This window comes from Oryzias latipes, chromosome 15, assembly GCF_002234675.1.
Source record: "Oryzias latipes chromosome 15, ASM223467v1".
NCBI classification, from domain to species: Eukaryota; Metazoa; Chordata; class Actinopteri; order Beloniformes; family Adrianichthyidae; genus Oryzias; species Oryzias latipes.
The window spans coordinates 23,125,552-23,136,017 of record NC_019873.2 but is presented as its reverse complement, the minus strand read 5'-3'; the positions used below and the strand labels follow the sequence as shown (position 1 = coordinate 23,136,017).

Here is a 10,466-nt window from a genome sequence, read left to right as displayed (position 1 = left end):
ATGTGACAGTTTTTCATGCTAAATGTTTACATTTGTTTAAGAGGTGTGAGTGGAAAAGGTAGCGGCTTCTTTTTTTTTTTTTGCTTGTCCGACGTGACGTCACCGCATCACGCCCCCGCTCTCAGCACTCTCTCGGAGACAGGAAGATGTGAGCAGGTGAGTTACAAAGTCGATCTTTCAACGCTTAAAAAGACGACAAATTTACGCGATTCTGCAGACAAACAAGAGAATAAGTGCATAAAACCACAGCAGATAGTAATGAACAATTTTTATCTTTGAAGCTGTCTCGTTCTGTCAGCTGACGCTACTTTCATGAATTTTTGTAAGTTTATTGCTCCCCCCCCCGCATTGCAATTTTAACAAATTAGTCTGTTAAACAGACTAAAAATAATACAATTTCATGGAAAGCAAACATTATTTTTGCAAATGACAAACGACACATACCTGTTAAAAAAAAGAAGTTTTTAAAACGTTTACTGTGTGCAGGTGTGCCCTCTAATTAAGGTCACACAGGTGTTTCAGACTTTTAATCTGCCAATCTAACACAATGGACATCACATTTTGGGGGACTTGACCGGTCTCCCCAAAACCTGGTCCTTAAAAACCTCTGCCCTGCATGATAATTGACTTAACACTCCTGATTCAGAAGCCTGATAAGTTCACTGCAGATCTAGTGAGAGGAATCTGGTGTTTAACAGGATAAAACAGAGTATTTAATTTACAACCTGACCTTTAGTTACTCAATAGCTGATTATTTTACAATAAAAAAAAATATTTAAAAACTAAACACGACTAACAATTGAACAATACAAAAATTGGATTAAGCAAAAATTAAATTTAAAAAATGTATTTTTCATTTGATAAATATCCCCTCAACCATTTTTTTTTACTCAAGACAACTGACAAGCATACTGACAATTGTGCTTTAACCTTGGATTAAAATGCACATTTAATGAGTATAAATGTTTTATATCTATATTTATCTTTTCATTAGCTGTGTGGTAAACTGCCAAAATGTGCCATTACGATGGGTACAACCTTCAGCATCATCACTGCACAAATTACATATGTGCTCCACTAAGTAATGCTGCAGAAACCTCTGCATTAATGGACTCGTCAGACTGGCCCCCTTTCTTTAATTGATAAGAGCAGTGTATTCTAAGCAGATCATTAAAATGTAAAAAGAATTTACATCACCAAAGCAAATTGACTGGAGGAAGTGATAGGATTTCATTAGTACTAAATGGAGAAAAAGTCCAAAGGAGCTGCCTGACGTTCTCACAGGAGAATAATCACCTGAACTGCTTTTGCATCAACCTGCTTCAGTTCAAAGCATTTGGTTAAAGGCCCAGGGAGATAATTTTTGGACTACAGTGTTCCTCCGCGTATTCACGTTTCACTATTCTCCGGCTTCTAAGAAATACTTCTGAATCGCTACCAGCCAAAGTTTGAGTCCCTGTATAGAGAAATGGTCTTAGCTGACTCAGAAACAGCCGGAAAATATCCTGACACTCTGAGGAAGATAATCTGAAAGAATAATTATCATCTGGAGCAGATGTTTGACATGAATGAAACTGACCTCTTCTGGAAGAAGATGCTCCCCCGCACTTAAATGATGGATGAGGAACCACGGGCTCCTGGTTTTAAAGCAGATAGTGACAAAGTGACCCTCCTGATGTGTGTTATTATTGCCCTAAATAAAACTCTTTAGGTTGAGCAATATTCCAATGTTCTTTAAAAAATGTTTTACAAAGCACCAGAAATGTTTCAGAAGGGTTTTTGGAGGGTAAGGATCGGTGACGGACATTCTTCCACTGTGGGGGCGGGGGTGGTTCTCTGTATTTGTGGGGATTGCTTATTTGCGGGAATCTCTGGTCCCTAACCCCTGCAAATAAGAGGGGAATGCAGTATAGTCAAATATGAATGCAGTTTGTGTGAAAAATTGATTTGTAGTAAAACTGAATTAGGTGGCACCAACTTAAAGACCTACCCCAATCCTTTTTTAGTCTATTTTCAAAAGCGTTCCCAGTGGACCTTTAATTATGATAATGCCATTTTTAGCAACTGTGGTTTTCTAGGACATAGTTTCTGCAGAGCGGCAGTAGTTCATCAGAAATTGCCTCGAAGTTGTGGGACAAACCACTATGACAGAAGTAAACATCCCATTTCCCATTTTGCATCTGTTTACATCAGGTATAGGAGACTCCCAGCCTCAAGGCCTGGATTCTTGCATGTTTTCCAACTTACCCTCTTCTGGCATGTTCTAATTGGCTGGACATACCTGAACCAGGTAGTCAGTCATGAGTAGGGCTTGGATATTTGGAAATCATGCAGACACTGCATGTTCTCCCACTACCTTACAGCCACAAACAGCCCTAACCTAACATTAGTGGTGCAACTAAAATGGTGAGCTATCCAGCCGTTTGTGAAGCCAGATGCCAGCTCAGACGAGGAAAAAACAAACACGTTCATGGATCTATTTGTATGCAAGTGGATAAATCAAAACGGAGCGGAGCAGGGAGCTTCTAGCCTGCCGATAGTAGCCTCTACTTCTTTTTCACGCTTTTACCAACAGCATTTTTTGTCTGCTCCTGAGTCACAATAATTTAAATAAAGAAATGCTCAGAAATGCAATTTTAAGCTTAATTTTCTCTCTATATGTCCTCCATCATAATTAAAATGATGGATTTTCATTGGAGTAGGTCTTTAACTTGGGCCAAAGACACAAAATTAGTTTAGACAGATTCTGCCAAAGATAAATATTCCAACAGCCAACAGGGAAATGAGCAGAAGGTCAAAGAGTACAAAGAATATTTCCAATAACCCATCAAACCCGTTGCATTGAAGACAGCTTCAAGCACTGAACTTTTTTATTCTGGGCATTTGGTTTCTCCCTTTAAAATCCACCTGTGTGAATCATCTCCCTCCATCTAACATTCTGGTCTCACATTCTCCTCCTCTGCATCCTTCTCTTTAGTCTTCCTCTAGGCCTCCTTCCACCAACAGAAACACTGTCTCTTCTCTAGATGTGTCTAAACCATTTCAATCCGATTCCCTGCATCTATTTGCAAATTAAGAATAGAAAATGAGATATTTATTATTACCCACAAAATATGAATTGTTGGAGGAGAAACAAAGACAACAACCTGTTACCTGTTACACAGATTGTTTCTGTGATGTCCAAATGTTAGCCAGTGTGGTAATGTTTAGGTATTTGCATGTTTTGTTGAGCACAGCAATTGTGAGGCACATCCTGGGAGCAGTTTTGTCAAATCTTTTTAGTCTAACATCATGACTCTGCTTATATGGTGGCATTTCTGTTAAGCATGTTTCGGTCACAAATGAGTTGTGAAATGACTGCCGTCATTTGTAGGTGATCAAAGTTTGTTGAAGAATTACAGTCTAAAAGTCTTTATTATGAGACACAGAAAAGGCAAAGACAAAAAAACAGAAACAAATAAACCCCCTCAATATTCTCCTGGGCTGTCCACTAGACTTAGTGGAGGAAGTAGGTGAAAGGAGGATGTTGGCCAAGCTAACATCCATCATGGACAACACCTCTCACCCACTTCATCAGACAGTGGAGGCGCTGAGCAGCTCTTTCAGTGGAAGACTGTTACACCCATGTAGGAAGGAACGGTTCCGCAGGTCATTCATTCCAACAGCTGTTAGATTGTGCAATGCAGCAGTTTAAATATGCATGTAAAAAATCGGTTATCATGCATCCATAGCCCATCCGAATAGATTGTCTTTTACCTTATTTTATTTTATTATTACGTATAACATATGTTAAGTCGTAAAAGTGTATATAGGTGTAGATTCTTCTTTTTATTAAATGTTATTACTTTTTGTATTTTTGCACATTTTAAATACCCTTTCATTCTTTTTGCACATTGCTGTTCTTCTTTTGCACTGATCTGCTGTAACTATTGAATTTCCCCAATAAAGAAAATCTTATCTTATTTTTTTCCAACAGGATTCCAGTAGAGGGCAGTATTGAGTTAGGACTGCTTTACAATTATTTAGTGCGCATGACCCAGAACTATTTTAGATTGACAGAATGTACCTTTAGTAAAATATCAAAACAAATTTCTTTAAGTCTTCCATGAGCAGCATAAAACAAAACTAGGATGACGAAACACTAAAAGCTTGGATATATGAGCGACGTTATAAATGATTTCATCAAAGCGACCATAAATGATAGAAAAGAGTCTTTTTTTTCTCTCATGTTTTTTTTCATAACATTTTTCAAAAATGTCACAGTTCTTTTTAGTTCCAGCTGTAACTCAAAGAAGATGGACAGCAAAGGGGAAAAGCAATTTTTATGGTTCAGTCAGTTTTGAAGATTGCACATTATATACAGGCTATGAATCATTGGAAAATGCTTGCTGGGAATAATTGCTCATGCACATGCGTCAGTGCACTCAGATATATATGCAAAATGTCAATTTTTATAATAGTCATATGAATCTAAGTTTTCCTTTTAAAATACCTTAACAGAGGAGAAGAGTTAGTTATTGAAGGACAATTGAGTTCCTTTGCTTCTGTTTTGCATACATGCCTGCAAAAGATAATAGCAGCAGTTCCAGATTCATATGATGTGATGTGATGATATCCTTGAAAAGCACATGATTCAGAATAGAACATTATTAATCTCAAACAGGAGAAATTAACCCATTATTGATTGATTGGTTTGACCACATTATTAGAACATTTATGGTCACATGACTTTGTAAAATTCACTGTTTCCACACATTGGACTGTAATGATTACTTGATGTTAGCCGCCGTGATGTCACTTGGTCAATTTTACGTTATAGTAAAATAAACCTGTGTCTAAATCCAAATGGTATTTTCCAAAATGGATTATAGATTGATTAATTGACTTTTTTTTGAAATAATGTTATAAATGTATAGTTCGATTTGATGAATAACTTGTCTCAGATCGATCTGGTTGGATTGCAGGAATATAAATCAATTCATGAAATAATTTGATTAATCGTTACACCACTAATGCATACAGTTCAAAGTTGATGGTGGAGCAGCCGCTAAAAAGCGGTCCTTTCTTAGCATGGGTGTGTGAGTGTGTGTAAGTGTGTGTTTGTGTGAGTGTGTGTGTGTGTGTGTGGGGGGGGGGTATGGTAAGATTATTAGTGACAAAGGGTGCATTTATAGTACTGATAAACTTGGCTAACAGTGTTTACAGATTTTCACAGATACACTCGCTCCTTTTCAAAGAGTCATCAAACAGCATGTTGCATGCTTTTTGCTCCTCTTTGTGTTAAGCTGCAGACTTTCCTGAAGAGTGACATACAAAGAAAGGTACAGAAGCAAAAGAGTATCCAGGCGTTGCTAGAAAACAAGATATCTTAGATGAAACGTTAATACGTTGACAGTTCAATATTGAGTCATCTCTGAACATCATTCTTCCATGAAAACTGAGATTTTTTCCACCTATTTATTTATATTTTATATACATTTTCCTTTTTGTTTCGAGAGGCAAAACTAAAAGCTGTTGAAAAAAAACCTAATGAGTGTTTAAGGTTATCCCACTTAACCCTGGTTCAGCTCTTTCATTCGGTTTTTAGGTAAATATGTCATAGTTTGGCTGCAGAAATAGTCTGTTGTGTCATAAATAACACATTAAAAAAATCCAAGAATGCTATGCAACTACCAACCTGCTCTCCTGCCCGATCATTTATTGATGTATTGTTTTGACTGGTCACAAAGTGATATTTTTAGGAACATTTGAAATGAAATTTCATTCTGTCATGGACACGCAGAACAGCAGTGTTATTACCAAGACAAAGAAAAGTCATTTAAATCACAGACAATCGAAAGATCGTTACGGTAAAAAAAAGTACCTAGAAACAAACATGCCAGATGGGCGTGTTAATAACTCTGTGGTGGACCGAGCAGTATAAGACAAGGACAGCAAACAATTTTAAAAAATGGAGAAGTCAAAGTAACAAAATTAACTCAAGCTTTAAATTTAACAGAGGGCATCTGAACAGACAAACAAACTTACTTAAACTGACCTACCTAAGTGAAAACACAAGGGAACACATATAATGGCGGATCAGACCAACTAGACACACAAGGGGGGACTTAAAAAGACTAAGACAAAATACAGAAAAACTAAACTAATGTCCAACATGTGATAAATTAATATACACAATGAATGAAACTAAGGACCATCAAACAGAAAACTAAAGTAAAGAAACACAAAAAGAGTTCCTTGTCCACTGGGCGATGGTTCAGTCCAATTAGCTGCCTGCTGGATATAAGGCCTCTGCTGACTGGCATGCATTGTTGTGTCAGGCCTTGATGGTTCCAGCAGCAGATGGCAGCAGCAGCAACTATGGTTCCCTCAGCACTGGTAACTCAGAGCACAACATCAAATTAATGAAGCAAATTATAATAAAGTAAACTGAAACGTGTTAATACATTTTATGTTCAAATGTGTGTATGTTTGAAAAAGAAATCTAAAAGTATATGCAAACAAATAAAGTGAACAGAGTGTGGTGCAGGAGGTTACTGCCCTGATGGGTTGGCAGCATAGGCAGCCATCACAAACTCATCTACACACTGTTTGGTATGTTGTCTTTTGGACTTTAGTCCGTCTATTCTAGTCCGTCAGCAACAGTTGCCGTTTTTACATCCAACCAATCCCGAAGAACTTCTACCACTGTCAGAAATTCTTTAGATCTTGCACTCCTCAAATTCTACAAGGATTCAGTTCTTAAAGACCCTCTCCAATGAAAATGTGTTTTTAACATGTTCTTGTAGCTTTGTCTGCTCCTGAGTTACAATAATTAAAATAAAGAAATGCTCAGAAATGCAATTTTAAGCGTAATTTTCTCTATATATGTCCTCCATCATGATTAAAATGATGGAGGAAACATGATAAAAACAGGATTTTCATTGGAGTAGGTGATGGAGGACAAAATATTTCAAGATTAAAACTGCATTTCTGATTTTTTTTTTTTTATTAAAATCAGGATGAATCAGAAGCATATGAAAATAATGCAGTTTAAAAAGCTCTGTGACACAGCAAGTGAAATGAGTCAGCCAATATCATCCTTTATTTTGTTCTGGACACCACTGGAAACACAAATTCATATGACGGTTTCTCAGATCGTAGCAGCATTTCCGCCTTCGGCGATCGGGACCTTCGCGCTCCGCTATGCGAAGGCAGCTGCCGCTCCGAAGAAAAAACGCTTGTCCGCGGTGCGTCCGAAGGAGGACCGCAGAGGGTGGAAATGCTGCTCTGTTGTCCCTCAGTCCTGAGAAGCTGTCTAAAATCATCAGAAGTTCACAACCATCACAAAGCCCTCTTCTCTGCCGCTAACACAAAGCTACACTGCTCCTAGCATGTGTCTCTTAGCACAGAGAAACACACAGAGAAAAGCACTGACGTCATCGCCCCGCCTCCCCGCTGGAAATGCTTTTTCAAATTGAATAATGCGACAATGTTCACAGGGTGGATGTTAAAATGAAAATGCAATTTTCAAGCTTCATTTTGAAAATTAAAAAGAATTTCTGTTAATCCATTTTAATTGTCAAATTAGACATTTCTAAATTAATTTTGCTACACATTTACCAGAGAACTATTTGAAAATGAAATGTCAAATATCATTTTCATTATCATTTTAATTAAGTGACAGAATAATTGGTGTTGAAGTAGAAAATGAAGAAGCATTTTGCTGGATTGCTTTTTCATTTTAATTTTGAGTCAAAAAATGCAGCTTCATTTTGAAAATGAAAAAGCATCTCTGGTTTTGACTTTAATTTTTAATTTTGCTACAGAATCGCTTCCATAAGCCAAAGTCTCACTGCTCCGCTGCATTCTGATACATCCACTTGCAGACAAATAGATCGTCTTCATTTTCCTCGTCTGAGCTGGCATCTGGCTCAAAATTTGCTAACGACCGACCGGGAACAGAATCAAAGATGGGCGGGGCTTTTTTCGTCACCTGTGTGAAAGCTTAGAGAAAGTCTAAGAGGCCATTCAATTGGCTGAAAGCAAGCACGTCTGTTTTGCTAATGAGTTTGATTGACAGATTCATTAGCAAATAGTAAAATAGTTAACCTCCCCATCTTTGATTCTGTACCATTCGGTCGTTAGTGTGTTAGCTTCAGCATGGCTCCTGTAGGTTTATTGCCTTCGGTCTTCAAAAATTACTGGCTTGTGCAACTTTCCAGTGGACTTGGAAGCAAGGCAACAGTGGTTGAATGCAGTTGGCATTGAATCCAGTGAAGTGTCTGTTAGTGATGGGATTCGCAATGAATGTTTCACATAGGATAGATGCTAATACTTTATCCTTATTAGCTATGATGATGATGCTAGAGTCAGCCAACACTGTCCCTATGTTTTTTTTTGTTTGTTTGTTTTATTTGTCTGAAATAAATAATATTTCTTTTACAGAAAGATTTTTGTATGTTTAGTCTGTTTTAATGTTAAGTTCTTTTCACAAACTTTATGCTTTGTGGTTGTTTGTGGTAAAAACCATCCTCACTTTAGATGAGGTGCTGCAAAACATTTAATAAACTGTTAACAAAGTTAATTAATACATTTGTTAAGCTTGTAAGCAGTTTAGTAACATGGATTTTGAAGACAATGTTCTAATAATACTACAATAATACAATAATAATACTTCTTAATTTATTAGCAAAGGTTCTTAATAAATCTTATTAAGCTTATTACATAACACATTTGTTAGGCATCTATTATTGCAATAAATGTATCATTAACATCTTAAAAACATCCTAAAAATTATGCTTGTAAATGTGTTAACTCAGTTATTTAGTAAACCTTATTAGGCTTATTGTACTAATAAATGTCTTACTAACACCCTATAAATTCATTTATAATGCTTGTTAATGTGTTAACAAAGGTTGTTAAGGAATCTTAATATAAAGTGTTACCAATGTTTTTAGATCAGTTATTGAGGGCCATTTCAAATAGTGTGACGCAGCACACTGGTTGAAAAACACTGATCTAGATGACATTTTGCAGCTTACCTCATTTCTATCGATTAAGATAGGATTAAGTTATCAATTAATAAGGTTCTATTCCGAACCATGTGCTCTTCCAAATTCAAGGATTCCATCACATCATATGAATCTGGAAATGCTGGAATTATCTTTTGTGCAAAACAAAAGCCAAGGTTATGAATCAAAGATTTGAACATATCTGACGAATGTGCACAATGGAGATTTGTTGTAATGTTTTGACACAAAGCCATTGTCTGGCAAAGAAAAGAAAAAGCTCAAAGGTACCACTTTCAAAGAAAGCAAATGCCAGAAAGATCATAGTAAAAGCTGCTGGATTAAAAATAAATCCTATAAATATACATGTGTGTAAAATGCACATTAATAGATGATGCACAAATATCCTAATTTCACAATTTATGAAAATAAATGCGTAAAGAATGAGAAAACATTAAATGCTCATTAATTTTATATTAATAATTATATATTTTATAACTGTGGTGATGCTTAAAGTCTTCATAGAAGCTAACTGAGATTCAGCTCATTCTTCAATCTTTTTGGGGTTAAAGTTCTAGATGTATGTAATCAGATATCCTTTATTTTCTTTTTTCCTCCCCTTCTAGAAAAACGGGGACAAATGCAATGTCACAAGTAGGAAGAAAACATACATTAAGTGATAATCATTAAAATGTAAATCAAATTTAAAATCCTTGTCATTGAAGTTAAATTTTTCCCATGTGTTTCTCTTTAATTTTTTGATATTTGAACATTGTTTGATCTCATTGCTTAACCTGTTCCAAAGTTTAATGTGGCACACAGACACACAGACTTTTCTCTGTGGTTCATATCCATTGGATCTTGAAGTTCCGACATCCCCTCAGTTTGTAGCCTCTTTCATTTTCTAAGAACTGTTTTTAAATATTGCGTGGTGGTGATTTTCGACGGGCTCTGTGAATACGTTGTGCGGTGTAAAAATCAACAAGGTCACACAGTTTTGTGATGGTATGATCAAGATAAATGCTTTTATACATGATTTTGATGGATCGAATTTGATTGTAATTATTACCCCAAACATCTGCGCAGTCTGTGAATATGGTACTATCAAAGACCAGCATCATTATCCACAGTTATATTCTAATATATACTTTTTATTTTTATTTTTTTATTTTATTTTTTTTTAACTTGTCCTGTCCAACAGCTGGGCAGACAGATGAGAGCTGAGGGCCTCTTGTGTTGGACATATTTTACTTTAACAAGAGGGGTTATTAATCTTCAGACAAACCAAAGGTATGTCTGAATAAACCCCTTTTGTAATTGAGGCCAAACTTTATTAATTTCAATCATGTCTGAAAATCTTTGGTGTTGGACCGGACGGAAAAGGAAAGAGGGGAAGAAGAGAGAGGGACGTTAGAGAGAGGGGGGGTAGGGGGTGATAATAGGAGGGGAAGGGGGATAAGACCATGAAGCAGCATA

General features: G+C 36.4%; 1 protein-coding gene across 1 annotated transcript in view; it reads left to right on the top strand.

Moving 5' to 3' along the window:
- The first annotated feature begins 129 nt into the window (after positions 1–129).
- The window catches only part of LOC101165337 (canalicular multispecific organic anion transporter 1), a 46,103-nt gene continuing 35,766 nt past the window's right edge, over positions 130–10,466 (top strand). Inside the window, exon 1 of the mRNA XM_020709601.2 lies at positions 130–156. The gene's annotated coding sequence lies outside the window, so the exon portion shown is untranslated. The remainder of the gene's footprint in view (positions 157–10,466) is intronic.